Below are 23,800 nucleotides of genomic sequence, written 5' to 3'. Positions count from 1 at the left end.
GAGTGTTCCATGCCATGGCTCTATAGACTATCTTACCTCGCTCCATCAGGATCAAAGTTTGCAAAAAATGGATGGTGACTCAAAGGATGGACGCCCTAGGGTAAGAGGGGGAGGAGGATGGAGATACACTCACCATACACATGCCTACCCAAGGAGGGAGGAGGAGGGAGATACACTCACCATACACATGCCTAGCCAAGGGTATCATGGAGTACTTCAGCCTAGGAGAGGTTTTTCTCATAGGAGACTTCAAAAGCAGGCACAAGAGGCACTACCAGACTTATGTATTAAAAGAGTCAAAGATGCTACACCCCTTGGATAAGGCAGGAGTAGAGAAAATCTCAAAGGACACCGTGAACCCTCTAGCCTACAATCAACACCTACTTAGACAAGCGTCATACCCCCGTCTCCTTATCTATAACAGATGGCAGAATGACCCAACTTGGAAGGATCAACATGTATCCCACCATCAGTGTCAGAGGAGAGCAAGGTGGAAAGGTACGTAAGGTACGGTACGTATTCAATCCATCCTGACGTAGTACCGACTCGATTGAGTTGTTAGGTGCATAAAGTTCGTATATTTTTTTTTTAGAGCCAAAAACATACAATACAGTCTGTAATCTCCCTGTGCAAGGCTCTGCAGGTAACTTCTTGTATCTATTGCAGAGAAAGCTCTCCTGAATAAGGCGCCCAAATAACCCAGAACAAGGGCGAAAACAAGCGCTGGCTAAGCCTGGCTAATTTTTATTTTTTCTTAAAAGCGTACAGTACAGACCCATACAGTACGGAAAAGTATTGTACGGACGTACGATACCACCCGGATCCGTACGTACGTCCGGATACAACCTTGGAGGAGAGGAGACGGTGGACTACATACTTGGATTCATTCTCACCTCCTTAACCATCCCCCTAGTAGCCCCTGCTGCCAACCACATATACCTATCACTCTCCTTTGATAGCACACGTATATACACACCAACCACAGAAACGTTGCATCCTACTATACATTTCACACACAATCTCTTTGAAGTCTGATGTCCACATCCACCATGTGTACGAGGGCATCTACCAATTGGACTACTCAGCACCTCTAGGGACACTTACCATTCAGCTATCCGCCATCTTTACGCACTTCACCTATTAGCAGCTTACCCCACGAGACATAGAAGAGATACTACACTATCTGGGATCATGCCGTGACGAGTGCAGATGTGACACTCACAAGGCGGTACACACAGAACTGAAAAACCTTTAACCCTTGAACTTGAAACAAACTAAAATCGCGACATGAAATGGCTAAGTTCCACTTCCAAATGCTTTGGCCCCAAAATCTGGAGCCCCTTACAGTACTCCTTTGTGTATTAATAGTCACAAAGTACAATTGCCCGGGAATCTGCTCTGCAACCATGCGAGGGCATTTACCAATTGGACTACTCAGCACCTCTAGGGACACTTACCATTCAGCTATCCGCCATCTTTACGCACTTCACCTATTAGCAGCTTACCCCACGAGACATTGAAGAGATACCACACTATCTGGGATCATGCCGTGACAAGTGCAGATGTGACACTCACAAGGCGGTACACACGGAACTGGAAAACCTTTAACACTTGAACTTGAAACAAACTAAAGTCGCGACATGAAATGGCTAAGTTCCACTTCCAAATGCTTTGGTCCCAAAATCTGGAGCCCCTTACAGTACTCCTTTGTGTATTAATAGTCACAAAGTACAATTGCTCGGGAATCTGCTCTGCGCTTTCTGCGGCGCGATTCTCGAGATGCCACATCAGCAATCAAGTTCCGTCTCTCTTCCTCTATTCGGGTGTTGGCCTAACATGTGATCACAAAGTGACATACCTCCCCTTAAAAGAACCCTCGATTATGCCTGCAAAACAGACAGTGGACAGAAGAATGGCTTAGCAGACACAGACTCTATGCACACATGCATTTGACTATGCAAACCATGCACTAGCACAAAGACAACAGTCATTGAACGAGCACAATCACATTCACATCATTGTCTCCCGTCAAGATCTCCGATACGAATCATGATCTTATACAAATTTCAAACCATAATCACACAAATTACAGTCAAATTTTTATGTACATATCATAAAATCACACCATAGAGTATTGTTTGTCTATCAGCACCCCCAATTTCTCAGAGAGATATTGATTGACTCTATTCCCTTCTAGGAAATCTATGACAAAGGAATGGAGTGGCTCCCCTCTTGTGCAACATGCACCACGCCAACTTCAACCCACAGATTTGACGTCCACTTTTAGAATAGTTAAAACTAAACCGAAAGCCTCAGGGTAAAGCTCTAGTATCTAAAGCGTCTTTGTTGCATCCTCCTCCTCTGTCACTTTGCATCAAGAGCTAGATAATTCCTGAACTTGACCAAATACCTGCCAACCAGTTTACCCTTCACATTCCTTTCCTTTTCTGGTACAATCCTGAGTTTCTTCTGCTTCTCTGGTTCCCCGTCCTCTCGCACCTCGCCCTCGAAAAGTCTCAACGGACTCACTTTCCTTTCCTTGTGCTCTAGGACCTATGTCACCAGCCCGTGGCAATTCCATTTTTGTTTATTTTCTCTTTCTTTGGGGAATTTCGTTTGTTTTACCTTTTGGTAACACCCCTCTAGAAATCTAACTGCCCTGCATTGCATAGCCAGTGTGGAACTGTTCAGAGAGAGTCCAGGCCTGAGGGCTAAAGAGCACTAAGGTAAGACAAGGACTATGGTTAGCCAAAGTGGGGTCATTGGCCAACCAAAGCGGAATCCTTTGCTACATAGGCTACATTTCAGTTTTGGGTGTGGCTGCAGTGTACAAAGAGGGTCAGATGACCTAGAAGAATGTAATGGCAGAAACTCCTAAATTTTAGGGATTGCTATTTTTGGACGGCAAAATGTCTTCGCGTCATTACGTGCAGTTTGACATGGGGATCATTTTGTTACTCTGTGGCCAAGTCAACAGAGGCTGCAAGTGAGATATTTTTAGACCCGAGGATCTGAAGCGGGAAATTGCACAAATGAGTGACACTTGGCACTCTGAGGCCAGTTTACTACTTAAAGAGAAGGCAAAAACGTGATTTTCAGCTGTGAGCTCGTTTTTTAGTGCTGTCACAGGTGGGAGAGCTTCAATGGAGTGCTGGCTTACCCTCTATGTACAGTGAGGTGCAGGATGTCATGACCTGCACACCTCTCACTGCTCTCTCTCTCCCCTATTCTTTATGGTTATGCCCCTCTAGTGGGCTTTTCAATCAACCAATGTACAGTTGTGTGGGTTCATGCACAATTGCCGAGGCAAGAGCCTCTTGCACAAGTACTGGATTAGCTAGCGGCTAATCCCCCGCAGGTACAAGTGATTCGGAGAGGTTTCACGTGCGAAATCTCGTCCGATTCAAAGGGCAAGTGGCCCTACAGGTGCGGGAGCTCGAGGACTTGCTACGGATGTGACCGGCACACGAAACGGAGCCCGAAACAATGAATTACAGCCTGCTGTGTATTTTTGCAGGTTTAGGGTTTTGGCCCTAAACGGACCCTAATACCCCCAGGAGGTTCGGGGACGCAAGGGGACCGTTGTATAGGTGATCTGGCGCATTTTCGGGGCAGAAAACAGAGAATTCAGCATGCTCCAGATTCTCGCCAGGTTTTGTAAAGTGTCCGTATGCGTCGGGAAAGTCATCCAATGCATGGGAATACTAACTGTGAAGGGTCCTAGTACAGTTATGTTGCCGAAATCAGGCCAGAACAGTTGAAATTCAGCCAAGATTGTGCGGGGCAGCTTGTAGGGAACCACAGCTTTTATTCCCTCTGTTAAAGAATAAAGAAATACCGAAAGGGGCGCTTAATTTAGGGGCCAATCTGGTGTCTGACTCGCATACAGATGCATTCTAGCATCTGTATCCCATTCCCCTCTCTTGTGTCATTATAGCACAGGTAGAATAGACGACTAATAATGGGTGAAAGCTAAATCAAGGTTTGAAGTAAAGTCTACCGCCCTTTTTGAAGTTAACAGGCCGGCTACATGGTTCCATCGACGGGATTAAATCACTTTTTCCTCAAAAAGTGAGCCTTGGCCAGTTTGGGTTAAAGACACACAGAGAGTTTGGGATGACCTTGAAAACACAGAGAGTTTGAAAGTAAATCGAGTGGATTTACACGTGAGAAAGGCTACGAGAGTCTTTCTTTGGATACAGGTGAGAAAGGCTACGAGTCTTTCTTTGGATTTATAGGTGAGAAAGGCTACGAGAGTCTTTCTTTGGATACAGGTGAGAAAGGCTACGAGTCTTTCTTTGAATACAGGATGGATGGCAACAAGGAAGAGGGTTCCTCTTCAGAGGATAGACAACCTATTCCAAAGTGCACATGAAATTGGCGCAAGTTCAGGCCAAGCAGAGAAAGCTTTATAGGTTGTTATTGCTGTGACCATGTTCAAGCAATTGATGGAGAATCCAAGATTTATGGAGTTCATACAATCTTCATCAATAGCACATCAAGTTCAGAGGAAAACTAGCCTAAGTGGACTCGGCTCGTTGCTGCTCCTGCGCGCTCCCCTCCCCCCCCCCCCCCCCCCCCCCCCCGCCTGCTCCTGCTCCCCCTCGCCATAGCCCCCCTTCGCCTTCGCCCTCGCGCTGCCCCCTGCTTGCGCGCTGGCTGTCCGTGAGCGCTGTTGAGCTTGCACCCAGCCTGCACGCAGCCCCGCCCACTGCCCCCCTCTTGCTTGCTGCCCGCTGCCCTCGCCTCTCCAGCCCCTTATCCTCACGCCCCCCCCCCCTCCGAAGGCCTCGCTTGAATTGCCTGGCAGTGGATTCTCAGTTGGATTCTTCTTGCCGAGCTCTCAAGCGTTAGCCTTCTCGTCCGCCCTTCTCCTTCAGAGCAGCAGACACTTATGGAGGCTCATGCTCCACCCCAGAGGGACTCCTCAGAAGCCCCCTCGCCCGACTCCGCTGAGCCCACCATTCGACTTGCTGTTTCACCGAGACAGAGCAAGCGAGCCTAGCCGCAGAGGTAGAGCGTTTGCAGGCGACCTCTGTCATTTGCAAGATTCTCGGCACCCGACCCAGCAGAGGAGAGTTGCGTGACCTTCTCCAGGCCCGCCTTCTCGCAGAGGTGGGCAAGATCTTGGATGTCCAGATTCTCGGACGGGGATACTACCGGATCGAGTTCGAGACCTCCGAGATGGCTTCTAAGGTCATAGCTATGAGTCCACTGGCCATCCGAGCATCACGCGCCCACTTTCGACAGTGGCAACATGGTTTTGACCCGACTTCGGATGTGCTTGTAGAGGAGGCAGACATCCCCATCTCAGTCTGCTTTCCGGGTTTACGGAGGGAGTACCTACCACTTCTCTCCAGGATTGGCTCCACCATTGGGACTGTCCTCGAGACACCTCGTACGGCAACATCAGTAGCTGCCAAGGCGGCTGGCATCCCCTCTGTTCGAGTTTTGGTCAGAGATACCCACACGCTCCTGAGGGTCATCCTTCTGCCTCGGGTGAGTGGGGGGTGGTTTAGACAGAGTGTGGAGTACTCGGGTCTCCCGAACCAGTGCCTCATTTGCAAACAGATGGGCCACCTAGAGAAGGCCTGTCCACGGAGGAGGCCACGACCTGCACCTCAGCCTCAGTCCCAGTCCCAGTCCCAGCCCCAGCCCCAGCCCCAGCCCCAGCCCCAGTCTGCCAAGGCTGGGCCGCAGCCACAGTCAGCGGCACAGCGCACAGATTCAGAGTCACCCTCCGAGCCTGGGGCTCCAGCGGAGGAGGGGTGGTAGCAGGCCCGTGGCCGTCGACGCCAGGGGCCACAGCGACAGCCTGGCACTCAGAGTGGCCCTCAGGTGCCTACTCAGCAGCAGTGGGTTCCCACGGGGAACCGCTTTGGTCCTCTTGAGCAGGAGGAGCCCCCTACGCCAACCTCCACCTCCGCTTCACCCTCGCCAACCGCCCCCCCTTCAGAGTTCCCCTCCTCCTCCTCATCCTCCCCCCCGCCCTTTGCTCCCGTCCACTCCCCACCTCGCCCCTCTACCTCTTTCGCCCCACCCCGCTTTTCCTCCCCCCCGCCCCCCCCCCCCCCCTCCTACTCCAGTTCCACAGTCGACTCAGGAGACTGGTCCCTCGCCGGCGGCTAGGAGATCTCTTGGCAGTGCCTTTGCCACGAGTCGCCTAGCGAGAGAGGGTCAGCTCTTCTTGCGGCCCCCTCTGCAGATTCAGACATCTTCCCTTGCAGCTATCCCTCGTGGTCTGACGAGCATTGACCTCCGACGCCGCTTGGATTTCTTCGACTACGAGTTCACTCACTTTCTCGGCGATTCCGCAGCAGACCACGAGGCAGCCTGCTTCAGGGTCCATGCTTTGTTCCTCACCGCTAGGGGGACAGAGGCCTTGGACTCAACAGTTGGTTTCTCCTTCCCCCTCTGTGGTAGGACCGAGACAGAGTGGTCCCTCGACTCAGTGGTGGGATGGTTGCATATACAAGTTCTCGAGTTCTCTCACCACATGGGAGAACTTGGAGTTACAGATTTGCTGCAGACTTTGTGGCCACTGGCCAAGTTTGCGGTGACACCCCCAGACTCAATAGGATGTAGACACATTGTGGTGTACTTTTTTGCTCATACGCAGTGTTTGCCTTGCTATGTATACATTCATGAGGACTCCTGGATAGAGGAGGTTGCTTTACGCACGGCTCGCTCTGCTTGGGCTTGGGCTAGGCACTCACTACAGTCTCGCCTATCTAGAGGACGCTCGGATGCGGATTACTCCCCATCCAAGCCAGCCTCGAAGATAGCCCGTCTTGCTGCTGCGGCAGCATCTGTTCTCTCTCGCTCCCCATGAGGATCGTCTCGTGGAATGTGCAGGGACTAGGTGGGCCCCAGTTTCAGCGACAGCGGGGCCGATTGCGTCAGGAGCTTCAGCGTTGCCTTGTGGGAGGAGAGATTGATCTCCTTATGCTACAGGAGCACCATCTGTCTGAGAGCCGCATTCGGCGATGTGGTCAGATTTTGCGTGGACGATATGATACCTTTTGGTCAGTTGCTTTTGGACCTGGAGGCATCCAGGGTGGGGTTTGTATGACTATTGCGGACTCAGTGGAGCAGGCCATTGTGGGCAGAGGGATTATTGTGCCAGGCAGGGCTCAGTGGATTACTATGCAGGTTCAGGGTGGCCTTGTGGGCTTCCTAAACATCTATGCGCCCAATGTGGTGAGTGCTCGTGCAGAGTTTTGGTCACAGATTGTTGAGTCTTTGCCACAGGCTGACCATTGGTGTGTAGGAGGGGACTTCAACATGTTGGAGGACCCTTCTGACAGGATTGGAGGCAGCCATGCTACTGTGCATGGAGTCGAGTTAGCAGCTTGGGAGAGGTTGTGTATGACTTTGAGGGTCTCGGATACATGGCAGCACTCTGGCTTTGTGAGGCCTCCAGAGAGTCTTGCCTTCTCTAGGTCGGACCGCAGAGTGGGAGAAGTGAATCTATCGCGGATAGATCGCTTCTACACTAGTGACCACTTCAGTGACTTGGGGGGGTCAGTGGGCATCCTGGCAAGGACATCCTTCTCGGACCATGCACCAGTGATCCTCACAGTGGCAGACAGGCAGAGGAGTGGGAGCACGATGCTTCGCATCCCAGAGTGGGTCTTGTTGGACTCGGCACTCAAAGAGAGGGTAGAGGCTCTTTGGACAGAGGGCATGGACAGCCAGGCTCTACCTGCAGACAGAGTGGCCTTAGGCCTAGCTCAGCTTAGCCACTTTTTTCTCCAGGAGTCTCTGGCTCGACGGGCTGCAGCGAGAGAGGAGGAGCAGCGTCTCAGACGAGGCATTGCTTCAATAGAGAGGATGCAGGACCAGCATCCAGACAGTCCATGGTTGGAGGAGCAGTTACAGCAGGCTCGACAGGAGCTTGCTTGCACAGAGGAGAGGCGTCATGAGTTTGCCTTTCACCGACAGGCATCTCAGTGGACTCAGGTGGGAGACAGAGTGACAGGTGCTTTTTTTGAGACAGTGGGACCTCAGCACTCGCATGCCCAGGTCAATTAGTTAAGGAGACCCGATGGGTCAGTTGTTTGTGAGCCCGAGGATATGCGTGCAGTTGCTACTGACTTTTACCGTGAGTTACTGTCGTTTGAGCCCCAGTCAGAGCGGCAGGATGCATGCAGGGAGCAGGTTTGGGCACAGATGCCTTGTCTTGTGACTAAGGAGATGCGCCAGAGGCTAGAGATGTCTCTTCAGCTTGAGGAGCTGTGCACGGCTCTTAGGGCCCTCCCTCGTGGTAGTTGTCCAGGTGAGGATGGGCTGACTCTCAGCTTCTTCTTGGAGTACTGGGACCTGCTTGGCCCAGATCTTTGTAGTGCCTTTCAGTACATTCTGCACACTGGAGTGATGCCGAATAGCATGAGTGAGGGCCTGATTTACCTCATTCCAAAGGAGGGTGGCTCCTTGGATGAGATTCGACAGTGGCGCCCCATCACCATTCTCAAATCAGCCTACAAAATTCTTGCCAAGGCTCTGAGTTTGAGGATTCAACCACTTTTGGAGAGCCTTATACATGGGACTCAGACAAGTTTTGTCAAGGAGCGCAGTATCCTTGACAACATCTTCACTTTCTGGGAGGCTTCTGCCCTGGCACGGCTCCGTGGGGAGGACCTTGTGATTCTTCTTCTCGATTTTGAGAAGGCATATGACAGAGTTGACTGGGACTTTCTAGAGGGCACTCTACGCAGGATGGGCTTCTCAGATGCTTGGATCAGAGGGGTGTCAGCTTTGTACAGACAGGCTCACAATCAGGTGCTTTTGGCAGGAGGTAGAGGTGAGCGCTTCATGCTCACACGATCGGTCAGATAGGGCTGTCCTCTTGCCCCCTTTCTCTTTCTGTTCTATGCGGAGGCGATGAGCAGATTTTTGGTGTCACAGCAGGTTGGTCTGAGGGGCTTAGCACTCCCTATACGGGGAGATGAGCTTCAGGACGCTGAGTTTGCCGACGACTCAGCCTTGTACTTCGAGGGCCAGGAGGCCAATCTACACAGATGTGAGCAGGCTTTGGAGACCTTCTGCTGTGCTTCAAGCGCACTGATCAACTGGAGAAAGACAGTGGCTTTCTCGGTTGGCAGTGCTCCTGTGCCAGATTGGATGCCAGGAGAGGGTTTCAGGTGGATTCCTCCAGGGACTGCAGTTCGGTACTTGGGTTGTCAGGTTGGTTTGGACTTGTCCCCCGAGCAGCAGATTGCTCCTCTTCTCCTGTCCATCAGGAGAAAGCTATTACATTGGAGCTCAGCACGACTTTCGTTGGCCGGTAGAGTAGTAGTTGCCAACCAGGTGTTGTGGCGACTATGTGGTACATCACTTCTTGCTGGATCTTCTCGAGTTCTTGTATCAGCCAGGTAGAGAGGCTGATCAAGAACTTCCTTTGGTCAGGTCGTGACACTCAGATTGCCCGAGCCAAGGTGGCTTGGTCGGTCATCACACTTCCTTGTTCTCAGGGAGGGCTTGGGATCATTGATCCAGCACAGCAGAGCAGAGCCCTTCTTGGGAAGTTCGTCGTCAGAGGACTTCTTCCAGGCGAGGAGCCCTGGAAGGAGTTCTTGCTGCAGAGGCTTCGTGCCAGGGTGCCTCAGTCAGGAGGCCCTTGGCATCCTTCGACCAGATGGATCTTTACAGAGGTGCGCCGAGTTGGTTTGAACAGGAGACTGGAGGACCGATTCGTTGAGAGTTTGCTTCGATCTTGGGAGCTCTTACGGCGTGGCCTAGAGCAGAGACGGCCGACGTGCACGGAGGAGCGCCTACGACAGCCCCTCGTCTAGAACCCCATGGTTAGCACTCAGAGAGGCCACTTCGTTGGGAGTCGGCCTCATGTTTCTTGGGGTCCCACGGCAGCAGGTCCAGCGCGCTCTCTAGGTGACTGGCTAGAGTTCACAGGTTTGTCAGAGGAGGTGCAGGGTGTCCAGCTACAGGGCATGAGAGGGGTGCAGAGCATGTGTCAGGACATTTCAGAGTCAGTTCCAGCTGAGTGGCTCACGCCTCTCGAGCCAGTAGCACCCCGGTGGATGGGAGCCTTCACACGACTGGAGGTTCTCATTTCAGTCAGGGCCTGCTCAGAGACTGTCCCAACCCTGTTCTTCAAGCTTCAGGGTGGGGGACGATTACAACGAGTTGCAGTAGAGGCCCCGCAGGTAGCAGAGTGTTGTTTCCAGAGGATCCGAGTTGTGGGCATCTGTGGGAGGACTTGCGTCATAGACCCTGACCCAGCAGCTCTTCAGACTGGACACTGGAGGCTATGGGCTTGGGAGTGTGGTCCACTGGCACGAGTACAGTGGAATCCTGGTGAGCGGCTATGGAGGGACCCCTTCTCTTCTGCAGACCGCCCAGGAGTCCCCTTCTTTCAGTACACTGTTCGGCTTGGACGTCATATACTTGCAGCACAGAGAGAGGCCCGCCCCGCTGCAGCACGTCATTGGCAAGAGGAGGGCCTCACAGTCGAGTTCTTGGCAGCCTTTTGGCAGAGGCTATGGGACTCCAGACAGTCGAGGCGCGTCACTTTGTTCCAATGGCTGGTTGCACATAGAGCCACAGCAGTAGGGAGCTGGCTTGTACATAGTGGTCTCTCGGCCGCATGTGCAGCCTGTGACCAGTTGGTGGAGAGTCAGCGTCACTGTCTTTGGGACTGTCCATCGGCCCAGCAGGTGTGGCTACGAGTTCTTCGGCTGATGCCTGCCCTCTCCAAGGCTCGACAATACACTTGGGGGGCAGCGGCTTGGTCCACCCTCACGGGCCCGGCACTTCAGTTTGAGCTATCTTCCACCAACAGGATGATAGTGATGCAGGGGGGACGTCCTACACTCCAGCCTGCTACAGAGCTTACTCCACAGGAGTGGTGCAGTGAGAGAGAGGAGTGTTGGGAGCTCATCAGTGGCCTAGCTCTCTGGTTCATCTGGCGGGCCCGCTGTTTCCGCATCTTTGAGGCTCGCCCTGTGCCACCAGCAGAGACTGTTCGTGACTTTTGGCTAGAGCTGATCCATACTCTCAGAGGACAGCTTGAGGGACTACAGGGCAGCTCCGACCGCATGCAGGAGCGCCGCGAGGCTTTCCTTCGACTCTGGCGCCCTGGGCCTTTCTACACCATAGTCCAGGGGGTGCTCAGATGGCACTACTGTCCACCTGTGTGGCTCTTCCCTCCTCCCATCTCTTGATTTAGCCTCATTGTATATATGCTGCTTTTTCATTGGGAGAGTCTCCCCATCATGCTTGTTGTAGCCCTCTCTTGCAGAGGTGGATGTAGCCCTATGGGCAGTTTTCATTAACTAATAGAAGGATCTTTTTCTCGGAAAAAAAAAAAAAAGCACATCAAGTTCAAGGCAATTTTGGCATGCCAGGAACAGTGTTTAGGGGTATGCAAGGCATGGTGCCCAACCCCATGTATACAAACATTGGTTTGCACCCAGGATTTCAGGGCACACAAGGTCAGTTTGGGGTGTCACAAGGCAACTTGGGTATGGCTCATTTTTCAATCCCATGAGTGAATATGACACCAGGACATCAACATGTTACTAGCCAAGGAGTACAGATGGCTCCCACAGGTGTACCCATTATGCAAACTGTCTCTTTTGACAATTTGGAGTCAATGGATAAGCTAAAGCCATACAAAGAAGATAATCAGTGAGTCCATTGACAAATTCAATGGCTTTGATGAGAGGACAAAGGTTTTCTCTTTCCTCAAACAGTTTGACAAAGCATTTGTTGGAAGGAGCATTTAAAGTCAGGAAAGCTGCCACTTTTCTGGAAAAAAAAAATGCAAGTCAGTGGTGGAATACACTGTTGTTACAAGGACAGACTCCTTCCACTTGGAATGATTTCATACAGGTACCGAATTAGCTAAAGGCTAATTCAAAACAGGTACAGGATGATTTAACAAGATTTCTTGCGAGAAATCTCGTGTAAATCAAAGGGCAAGTAGTCCTATTGATGCAGAAGATCAAAGGCGACGAATTGGTGCGATTGGCACGCAAAACAGAGCCCGAAAGAAGAAAATACAGCTTGCTGTATTTTTCTGCAGATTTAGGGTTTTGACCCTATTTGATGCCTTTTTGTCCCAAGAGCTTCGGGGCAGCTAGAGGACAGTAATACAAGTGATCTGGAGCATTTTAGGAGCTAAAAACAGAGTATTCAGCGTGCTGAATTTCCAGGACAAGTTTGCAAAAGTGCTCTATTATGCGTGGATAATCACTTGTGAAGGTTTCTACTACAGTTATGCTGCCAAAATTGGGTCAAAAAGAGAATTCTCAGCCCAATAAAAGTGACAGCATAAGGGTAGATCACAGGTTAATCTCCAAAGATCAAGATGAAGAGCATAGAAAGATTGTTTTCGATGCTCAGTATGCAAATCAGTGATATTGCATAAAGGCTGAAATTGCCTGAGAGTTGGAAGATTCACAATGCGTTTCACCTGAGTCTTCTCAGACCCTATGTGGGTGATGTGCTAGAAGATATGCCACCTGAAGATCAGCCGGAAGTTGAGGAACTTGACGAGATCTTGGTCCCGGAACAGATTTTGGCACATAAAGAAAGAAAAGAAAAGGCAAGGTTGCAAGGTGCTTTTTGGTAAAGTTCAAAAGCTATTCACCTCTGGATGTCAAGTGGATGGAAAAAAGTGAACTTGCACAGTAACTAAAAGTATGGGAACTTAAAACCTTGGTTTGCAACCTACCTTGACCCCTTGAGATTCAGAGCTACATGGATTGTCACTGTGACAATGGCTTCTGAAAGAAATGATGTACATGTTACTTACAGTGAGCTCAAATGAAGTGCATGTTACATGAATGTTAGAGCTGTACAGATTGTCAGTTTGGCAACTGCTCTTATGGAATGTCCAAAAGTTTGTTTAGTGCTATAGAAGTGAGTATTTCTTGTCCGTTTGTCAAGGGTACAACAATTATTTCTATTGAAGAGTACATGTGTAACTGCATTCTTAAACTGTCGGTTTGGGTATGCTCGAAAGGTTACTGGATCCAACGTGTACTAAAAGACAGTGGCAAAATGTGACGCTTCCATTTTGTCATTGGAAAGTTATGGACTCAAAGCAATGGCAGAGTGTGACGCTTCCACTATGTCATTGGGACAGGGTTCACACGCCGGCAATACATGTGTCAACGAGGTGTTGACTGTGAGCATGTATGTGTCGTACATGTGTCGACACGGTGTCCGGACACCCGAGTGCTGATTGTAAGCATGTACGACATAGGTGCACACGAGGACGTTTGAGATTTCAAGAGGGGGGGAATGTCACCAGCCAGTGGCAATTCCATTTTTGTTTATTTTCTCTTTCTTTGGGGAATTTCGTTTGTTTTACCTTTTGGAAACACCCCTCAACTGCCCTGCATTGCATAGCCAGTGTGGAACTGTTCAGAGAGAGTCCAGGCCTGAGGGCTAAAGAGCACTAAGGTTAGACAAGGACTATGGTTAGCCAAAGTGGGGTCATTGGCCAGCCAAAGCGGAATCCTTTGCTACATAGGCTACATTTCACTTTTGGGTGTGGCTGCAGTGTACAAAGAGGGTCAGATGACCTAGAAGAATTTTGTTACTCTGTGGCCAAGTCAACAGAGGCTGCAGGTGAGATATTTTTAGACCCGAGGGTCTGAAGCGGGAAACTGCACAAATGAGTGACACATGGCACTCTGAGGCCAGTTTACTACTTAAAGAGAAGGCAAAAACGTGATTTTCAGCTGTGAGCTCGTTTTTGAGTGCTGTCACAGGTGGGAGAGCTTCAATGGAGTGCTGGCTTACCCTCTATGTAAAGTGAGGTGCAGGATGTCATGACCTGCACACCTCTCACTGCTCTCTCTCTCCCCTATTCTTTATGGTTATGCCCCTCTAGTGGGCTTTTCAATCAACCAATGTACAGTTGTGTGGGTTCATGCACAATTGCCGAGGCAAGAGCCTCTTGCACAAGTACTGGATTAGCTAGCGGCTAATCCCCCGCAGGTACAAGTGATTCGGAGAGGTTTCACGTGCGAAATCTCGTCCGATTCAAAGGGCAAGTGGCCCTACAGGTGCGGGAGCTCGAGGACTTGCTACGGATGTGACCGGCACACGAAACGGAGCCCGAAACAGTGAATTACAGCCTGCTGTGTATTTTTGCAGGTTTAGGGTTTTGGCCCTAAACGGACCCTAATACCCCAGGAGGTTCGGGGACGCAAGGGGACCGTTGTATAGGTGATCTGGCGCATTTTCGGGGCAGAAAACAGAGAATTCAGCATGCTCCAGATTCTCGCCAGGTTTTGTAAAGTGTCCGTATGCGTCGGGAAAGTCATCCAATGCATGGGAATACTAACTGTGAAGGGTCCTAGTACAGTTATGTTGCCGAAATCAGGCCAGAACAGTTGAAATTCAGCCAAGATTGTGCGGGGCAGCTTGTAGGGAACCACAGCTTTTATTCCCTCTGTTAAAGAATAAAGAAATACCGAAAGGGGCGCTTAATTTAGGGGCCAATCTGGTGTCTGACTCGCATACAGATGCATTCTAGCATCTGTATCCCATTCCCCTCTCTTGTGTCATTATAGCACAGGTAGAATAGACGACTAATAATGGGTGAAAGCTAAATCAAGGTTTGAAGTAAAGTCTACCGCCCTTTTTGAAGTTAACAGGCCGGTTACAACCTATTCTGGTACAAGAATCTCCTAAGTTTCTTCTACCTCTGGTTGCTTCTCTGGCTCCTTGTCCTCTCGCACCTCGCCCTTGAAAGGTCTCAATAGACACATCAAAAGCATTGTGAATCTTCCAAGTAACTGGCAACCTCAGTCTGAAGAGCACATCTTTGATCCTTTCCAAAACCTGGAAGGGCCCATAGTATGACATACTTAGCTTTGGGAAAAGCCTCTATATACCCTTTCATTTTCCTTCAACCGCAAGTCGAGTTGGTGCTTATCTGTTGCTTTTTTATGCCGTTCTTGAGGCTTCTACAAAGCCTCCTTGACCTTGGCACAAGGAGTCTCCAGATCCTATGCAAAATGATCGGCCTAAAAGATCTTGTCCTTGGTGCACAAAATGGGCAAAATCTTTTTGCCACCCTCAACAATCTCAAATGGTGCCTTCCCCATATAAGTGTGAACAGTGTTGTTGTAAGCAAAGTTCAAACTCCACCAATGGCAAATACTTGAGTTTTGTTGTCAAAAATTGTCAAAGGTGCAACAGGAGAGGTGATCGCATGACGATCAAGTCTGCTACCGAGAGCAAACCTCCTCTTTAACCAGACAGCCACCAAATCTCGAATCTACAGCAACAAATCTCCTCCATGTCAACCGCCAACTATACAGGCCTCAGGTGCAACACCTGCAAGTAAGCATGCATAAGGAGAAGGGGGGAAGCAGAGAGTGAAGCGCTAGAGAGAAGTAGAGAGATCGCAATGAAAACGCTAGCAAAGAGAGAGAAAGAGAGATCGCACATGCACTTGAAAATGCTCTAGAAAGATCGCACATGCACTTGGAAACACTAGAGAGAGGAGAGAGAAATGCTACTGAGTGTTAGAATTCCCAAACGCTGAATGCTAATGAATCACTGATACAATGCAAAGGGATAGGGGTCCATGTATATGGAGTCCCCAAAGTTGCCCTACTTAGTATCGTACAAACTGCCTTGATAAATAACCGGGCACTCTAAGAACTATATCACATCATCTCACATGATAATAAATTGGGACCAAATCTGGTCCCCAGCTAGGCATCTAAGGGGAGATTATTTGAAACAACAAACTTACAATTGAATGATGTTCAAATCAAAGAGCTTTGCCAACTGATCAGCCTTCACTGTCTTCTATACTAGTACAAAATAAGCCTGCTTGCTAACCTGTCTACAATAGTCCAGGCCCAATCTGAGTCTTGAGAAGATCGACAATGAAGTTCATCCTTATACTTTCCCATGGTCGATCCAGAATAGGTAAAGGTTGTAGGAGTCCTATCACTTTGTCCCTATTATGCTTCACTTTCTGACATACCAAACAAGTTCGCACAAACTTATCCACATCCTTCTTGAGTTGTGGCCAATATAGGTATCTCTTCGCACCTTCTTGAGTGTTGCCTCTATGCCCCTCTGCCCAACAAAAAAAAGATTGTGACATTTCGTCAACACCTTTTTCCTCAAACCATGTGTCACAGACAACATGGTTTATCACATCAAATAACTTTCCTTGAGAGAATATCTTGCAACGGTCACCCCACTCTGTACCTTGTCAAAAATCTCACCAAAATTCGCGTATGCGGCATACTGCTCCCGCTCCCACATTGCATCAAAGTCTTGATGATGCACTAAACGATCAACGGATATCCGTGGCTTGCAAGACAATGCATCTGCCACTCCATTCTCCTTTCCCTTCAGATATACAATCAAAAAATACAATTACGACAATATATTTGCCCATCTTATGTGCTTCTCAAAAGGCTTGTTCAAGGACAAGAAGTATCGTAAACTCTAATAATCCGTGTACATTGTAAAATCTATCCCAAGCAAGTTATGCCTCCACTGAGTCAAAGCATGAATGACTACTAAGAGCTCCTTCTCATAAATTTGTGCAACTCTCCCTGGCTTAGACACCATCCAACTCTCATAAGCGATAACATTGCCTTCCTACATTAAGACCGCACCCAAACTGCTTCCCACAAGCATCATAGTAAGCCTCACAAGATTTATGTAAGTCTAGCAAAAACCAAAACTAGCCTTGTAGCAAGCTACTGCTTGAGTCTCTCAAACGCTACAATCTGTTGAGGCCCCCAAGTGAATAGTACTCCTTTCTGAGTCGGGCATGCAACAACAAAGCAATCTCCGTAAATTGTCTGATGAACGACCCGCAGTGAGATCATAATCCCAAAAAACTCGGAACTTTATGTACATTTCTCAATGTAGGCCAATCTCAAATAGCTGCCACTTTAGCTCAATCCATGCTAATACCCTAGGACAAACCACCAAGTCCCAAAAAGTGTATCTCTAGCAGAAACAACTCTTACTTCTTTCCACAAACTCTCCATGCTCTCGAAAGATCCTTTCCATCATCCTATTGAACATTGCACGAGCATTTGTGAGACCAAAAGGCCGCACCAAATACTCATACAATTCGAGAGATTCCATGAATACGGTCTTGTATACATCTCCAAGAGCAATCTTGATCTGATGATAGCCACTTTTGAGATCGATTCTGTTGAAACAAGTAGATACCCTATAATAAATCAAGTATATCATCTATCTTGGGTATTGGAAACCTATTCTTAATGGTGATTTCATTAAGAGCCCTTAGTCTCCATCTTTCTTCATTGGAGAACAGAAAGGTGAAGAATTGGGCTGAATAAACCTTTCTCCCAAAGGTCACTTGGCTCATGATTTCTTCATTCTCGGCTTTGTTTACTCTCTAAGGTGGCCGGCTCGATGGAGTGCTGCCAGAAAATATTCTTACCTTTCAAAAGGTAACTCACTATGCAAACCCATTGAGAAACAAATCATGAAGAAAATTGACACTAACTCTTAACTCTCGCAAATTTGAGTTCTCATTTTTTGCTCAGTTATTTAGAAAGAGTGACTTGATTTCATTAATTTGGAAACCGCCACAGCTGATACAAGTGCGCTTGCCTTTTAACTTTACATCCAAGATCACAACTGCACACTTATTATTTTTTTACTGAATTTCCTAGCCCAATAGTCCACCGGGACATTGTTCTTATGATGCCATGGAATCCCCAAGCGTACATCACACCCTACCAAAGGCATGATGTGGAAGTCCTCATGCCCCAAGTAATTCTAGCAATGCAACTGAAGTTTGCCAATGACAAGCATTACAAGGACTTCATGGCACATGCCTTGGCGTCGCTAACACTGCGTCCATCTGTGGTCCCATCTCCTAACCCGGGCAATCTCATCCAAATCGGAACTATTGATGCACCAGATTCATATGCTTCACGAAATGCTTTACAAATGACACAAAATTCACATGTGCAAACACATAACATAAAAGATATCCAAATACAACCAAACGCTCCCCGGACCAAGGCCTACGTCATTTAAAGGGTTCCATATACAACTAAACGCTCCCCAGGCCACAGTCCCACCGTTCAGAAATTTCCATCTACAGCTAAACTCTTCCCATACAGCAGCTTGCGTCGTTAAGAGGTCCCAAGTACAACTAGACTACATTATCTAGCCTTGAAACCAGCATTAAAACCAGAATCAGACAAATTCAATTGACACCAAGACAAGTTTAAAACAGATATGATCTCTTCGAAACAATTTTCAAAAAAGTATCTAAATACAAAGCAAAACTGAAACCATTCGCGGTTGGTTTTGTTCATAGGAGCTCGAAGGATGATTGTCTTGTCATCCTGGTTCAAAATGATGGTTTTGTTTCGAATCTGAATAATAGCATCGTTTTTGTCGTGCCAAGGGATGCCCAAAAGAGAGTCACAATGCCCTAACTTCATGATGTAAAAATTTGCCTTGCTGTGGTACCCTTGAATGGAGATAGCAAGGGCACCAACAATAAGTGGGACAACTGTGCGGGTATCTCCTGTAGCTAGCTCGGCCTCAATGCATCCATGGGTCATACTCGAAGTCCATCTACTTGAGGAACTCTGGGTGGATGAAGTTTTCGATGGCTCCTAGATCGAAGAACATAAGTGTTTAGTGGTCACGAATCTTTCCATAGGCTCTCCATAATTTCTTGAAAGCATTGAGTACAAAAATTGCATAACTATTTGGAACAAGTCCACTGTGGCTCTAGCTTTCTTGGCGGGACGTTGCTCTGGTGGTTTGTCACCTTTGTGGAGGCAGACTTAGGAAGTGTGCCCCGTCTAGAAACATTTGAAGCACCTCCCTTCTTGTTGCATAGTTTCTCGTTGGCGGGCAGTCAAGCGAGGTCATGCAGGGAAGTGTCGCAAGAATCTTAAGAACTTGTGCATTGTGGTCGAGGATTCTCTGTATTTGCCGATTGATAGTCATTTGTAAATTCAAGTCTTCCCTTCATGAGTTTGTTGCTAACAGCAACATGGTCCATGAGCTCTTGGATGGCAGAGACTTGTTTGGACAAACAGTATTCCTAAAGTGACGATGGCAGTCCTATGGTATAGCACTCACACTCGACCTGCAAGGTTATCAGTATGAAAAAAAAGACAGGGAGGTAGATGTCTAAAAACTTAAGATTGTAGTCGTCCTTAGTTTCAGTGGCCAGTATTTTCGAGTTACCCTATTACGCTAGAAGCTAGACTTTAAAGAAGGCAATCACTTCGGGCGAAAAATATTCTTGAAAGCTTGCCAAGTCCTTGGAGCGTGAGGCTTTGTAATCATAGAACTACACCATTGCTTAGCATTATCTTTGAGAAAAAAAAGATGCTCGAGAGATTGTGGATTCTTCAGTGTAGTTTCCCAGTGCACAAATATTGTCGAACTATTGAAGCAACTGCAATGCTTTCTTCTGATCTTTCACTCCCAAAAAAGTGAACTTTCACCATAGATCCACCATCCTTTAAGTCTTTTGAGTTGATTTGGTCCCAGCCCTAGAGGTGGATAGTAGGGGTGGGCATACGGGCTCCAACCGCTAAACACGGGTATTGATGGGGGAGGTGGTGGCAACGGCGGTGGCGAAGGAGGTGACAAGGTAAAAATCGGATGGTGCAACCATATTTCTGAAAACTCCCCCAATCGGAATAGAAGACAATGTAGTATGTCGAAAAGAGGCCCTTGCACTTTCTAGTGCCGGAGGAAACGAAAATTGCAGGAAGTTTTGCAAAATAGGTAGGTTCTATTGAGGGTATCTCGAGAGTATGCGTCAAAGGTGGCAGCGGAAGATGCAATGAAGACAAGAACTGGCTCGTGATCTGGTAGGCACCTCGACTCCAATCTAGAACACCTGCAATGCCAAACACATGAAAAAGGCACCCCTGTGGAGAAGAGAGATCACTAAGGTAGAAAGAGAGAGGACATCTAAGAATGAGAGAGAGAGAGAGAGAGAGAGAGAGAGAGAGAGAGAGAGAAAACGAGAGAGACAGATCTGGGAAAGGCCCTCTATGTTGATAACAAGCTACTCATACAAGTGACCAAGGGTGGTCCGGCATAGCACTGACATGCCAACTGGATAGACCAGAGGTGCACACAACTACGACAGCTACCTACTGGCACTGCCAACTACTCCTGCACACAAGACCACTAACACGGTCTCTTCATGAGAAGGTTACACCAACACAAATCCACCTCCTCGCACCAACCTAGATCTCGAGAGAGAGGATCGACAACCTTCAAGGCTAGCCACTGAACGGCTGCCCTCTAGATGCGGGACTCACATCATCGTAGAGATGATGCCCTCTGCATGGGATGGAAAACGCTAGGTGCTGCCAACCAACAAAAAGACTGCCCCTAGGGCCCCAAAGGGAGGGCGCGGGGCCTCTAACTAGGGCTGATCTGCACTGTCTGGAGGTGATCCCCCCCTCTGCATATATAGCCAAAACCTCACCCTTCCCGACCCAACCCTATATCTCCACGACCTAGATAAAATAAGGAAAAATAGGGAGAGAGTGGAAAGGAGGCACTGGATGCCCATGGGGCACAGGGGAAAAATATCACAAGGCTTAGGAATAATATTCCCAGCCTGCAAGAGCATAGATGGCCAAGGAACCAAGTCAAAACCCAAGGCTAAACATGGCTAGACACAACCCGACATGAGAAACCTACCTCACACTGGTCGAGCACAGCCACAAAACAACCCTCACTCCCTAACACTTGTCCCTGGGAGAAACTGGGACCGACTGGACAAATCAAGAGATATGACTGAACTCTTAACACCCCCTCTTAGCTCCTGGAAAAGAAGTCGGACCAGAGAGCTAGAGTAAGCAATCTACAACTGTACAGAGAGGGTTTTGTGGAAGAGGATATCTGCTACAAAACTCCAAGGTTGAATAGTACCTAGCCAGTATACCATCCAACCGCTACCCCCAAAAGACATCCGAGAAATATAACATTGTCCGCTAAAAGTAAATCCAGCTCTATCAAGAATCTCCTTAAGCCAACCGACTCACAAATCGCACAACTAGCATCTACAGAAGGTATTGTTGTTGACCGCTCCAAGAGAATGCATCAAAACTGAGGGTAAAGGCATAGACTACTAGTATCCGTATCATTTCCCAACTCTAAAGTGCTCCACCCTGAGGAAAGAGTCGAAAATCTACACCTTCGGTCATATACCACATGCCAAAATCTCCAAGCTGCTATGGGAAATCCAAAGAATGGGAAAACCAAGACTACTGAGAAAGTAACTATCTGATGACAAAGAACCAAAGAACTGCACCAACCACCATATAGAATGATGAACTGCAAACTGCATCTGAAGGAACTTCATCGGAACTAAGAGTGAAAATTGATATTGATATCTCCCTCGAACACCACTCGAGAGAATATTACCCCACTCTCAGAGTGAATCGGGAACAAACATCTCGCAAAAGAGCAACACACATCAATAATGAGGCTGCACCTAATACAGCAAGATAAAGAGACCTTGCACCCAAGCTCTGCAAGAGAAGTACAAGGCACTATAAAAAGACACCGCATAGATTGTCACTCCTGTCCGCTGCATGTGGAACCACTAAAGTGAAGGAAGTAGTCTGCGCAAACTCACTCCCAAGTTGGCTCCACATCCCCCTCTGAAGGGAGAACATCGGAACCATGGATAACTGTCATAACTCTCCAACAGTCTCTACCTATGTAACTCGATCACCCGAGATATGTGAATCCAAAAGGAAAATAATATACCTGTGGAACCTAGAACCAAATTTGGGAGAACTGTCTCCCCTCTTTGAAGAATGCCATGGCTAACGATAAATGATTCCTAGTCCGAAAGGACCACTATCCACCTATACGAAGCAACATGCCAGTCTAAGGATAAGGGAAGTAGGTGTGTCCTGTATGGTACAGCCTCCGGGGATCAATCTGGACGACAAGGCATAGGAACTACTGCTCGAACACTGGGAAGAGCAACCGTCTCACCACAAATCCGAAAGACAAGGCAAACACCGAAATGGCTAAAGAAGAACATCCGCCAAGATATTGACTACACTGTGGGTTGAAGCACACCATCCAAAGCCTCAAGAAATGGGCAAGGAAACCAAGGACTGGAAGACACCATGCATGGTACTCCGCTGAATGGAGCACCAATAGTCGACTGAAGATAATAACCTGGAAGCCCCCTCTAAAAGAGAAGTATCCTTAAAAGTACACTACAAGGTAACAACTGACTCAATCCCACATCGGAGCACAGCAGACACTGTCATTGAAAGCTCAAGAGCTAAAGCTGAGAACTCTTCCCAAGATAGGAAGTCCCCCCTCCCGCTCAATCCTACGAAAGAGAATGAGTACCACCGAAAAGAAATTTGAGACAATCTGGAGTAAAATTGCTTTCTCTCTGAATAGCAAAACCTGAATCTCGAGTCTCTATTAACTGAATAGCAAAACCTTAATCTCATGGAACTCGAGACTCAAAGGGAATCACACCATCGATAAACTAGGACGGCTAAGAATAGGAAGACCTGAAACGTCGTCACCCGAGGATCATGTTTACCAAAGAAGCCATCAGGGTCCAGAAAGAACCAAGCTACTCAAGCAAACTCCCTGAGATCAAACCTAATGTCCGCCACTTTTCTGCATCTGCTAAGATCAAATCTGTAGATACAATCCAATACAATATGCCAAACTGCATACAGACTCAAAAGAGCACATACACTCCTACTGTTGTAACTTGCTTCCTTAAAATCTTCAATAAATTTGTCTTTTGTACTTGTACTAAAGAGAATATACCCACAACTGAATTGTGCAATCAATATCCAATACACAACATGAAACCAATACTCAAAGGGAGAGTAAAGGAACCGGCTCAGGGAACAAGCCCTTGAAGTACGTTGGGGTTGATTTGTACCATGCCAGAAAGCTGGGCAAACAACTGCAAGGGAAAAAAACCTGCTTACTAGTCAATCGTGGCAAAATCTGCACCACCTGAAGGACTCTCCCCAAGGTTGGAGCTCTCCAAAGGGATGTATGAAAGAAGCATCCAAATGTTGCTAACTACGGGAGTAGGAACTAGATGTCCCCACCAACTGTCGACACTATGTGCAAACCTGTCATCCAAAGAATCTCGACAAATTTACTGTCGAACATCAAGGAAACAGACCTTAAAAGGTTGCAGACCTGTCCCAAAATTGGTGCTGACAAGCTCACAAGAGGGCAAAGAAGTGACCAAATCTATAGAGCCACACTACCAGCGGGGAAGGAGAGAACATGGAGAAAGGAGAAGTCCATACTCCATCAAAAGTTCCTCTAACTATTGTCATTGTTGGTTAAGGGTCTTTGTTGGTTAAGGGTCTGGCACGACATGCTCCACCTCTAGATCTCATCCAAGAAAGTCAGATGATCAAACAAGAAGTGGTTTTGGAGATAGAAGTATCCCCCTCTGCCTGTCAAAGCCAACTCCAACACATGCACCTTAATTGCATGAACAAGTGTCAACCGAAGCCAAAACTAGAACTTCCATCCTTATTTGGACAAGGGAAAATCAAAGAGCATCCTCGACTTCCAGAAGAAAAGAGATCCCCCTCTGTCATCCATAATCCACAATCTGGTACGCAAGTGCAATTGAATCATCAAGCTGCTACCCCAGATAGGTAGCTCCGTCGACAATTGCAGGAAAGACGTGCATTTGCAAAAGGCACGGCAAATCTGCCAATCCATCTCCTCGAAGAAAACACAGCCATAGAAACCTGCTCCAAAAGTGTTGAAGAAGATTCTACTGTTGTCCAAACAC

The 23,800-nt window shown here is 48.1% G+C and overlaps 1 protein-coding gene across 1 annotated transcript in view; it reads right to left on the bottom strand.

Moving 5' to 3' along the window:
• Nucleotides 1-23,800, bottom strand: part of CAT9 (cationic amino acid transporter 9) — a 128,889-nt gene that overhangs the window by 96,239 nt on the left and 8,850 nt on the right. The window lies entirely within an intron of this gene.

This window comes from Adiantum capillus-veneris, chromosome 6 (assembly GCF_014529385.1).
Source record: "Adiantum capillus-veneris isolate H3 chromosome 6, ASM1452938v2, whole genome shotgun sequence".
Taxonomy (NCBI): Eukaryota; Viridiplantae; Streptophyta; class Polypodiopsida; order Polypodiales; family Pteridaceae; genus Adiantum; species Adiantum capillus-veneris.
This window is presented reverse-complemented; position numbering and strand designations above follow the sequence as displayed.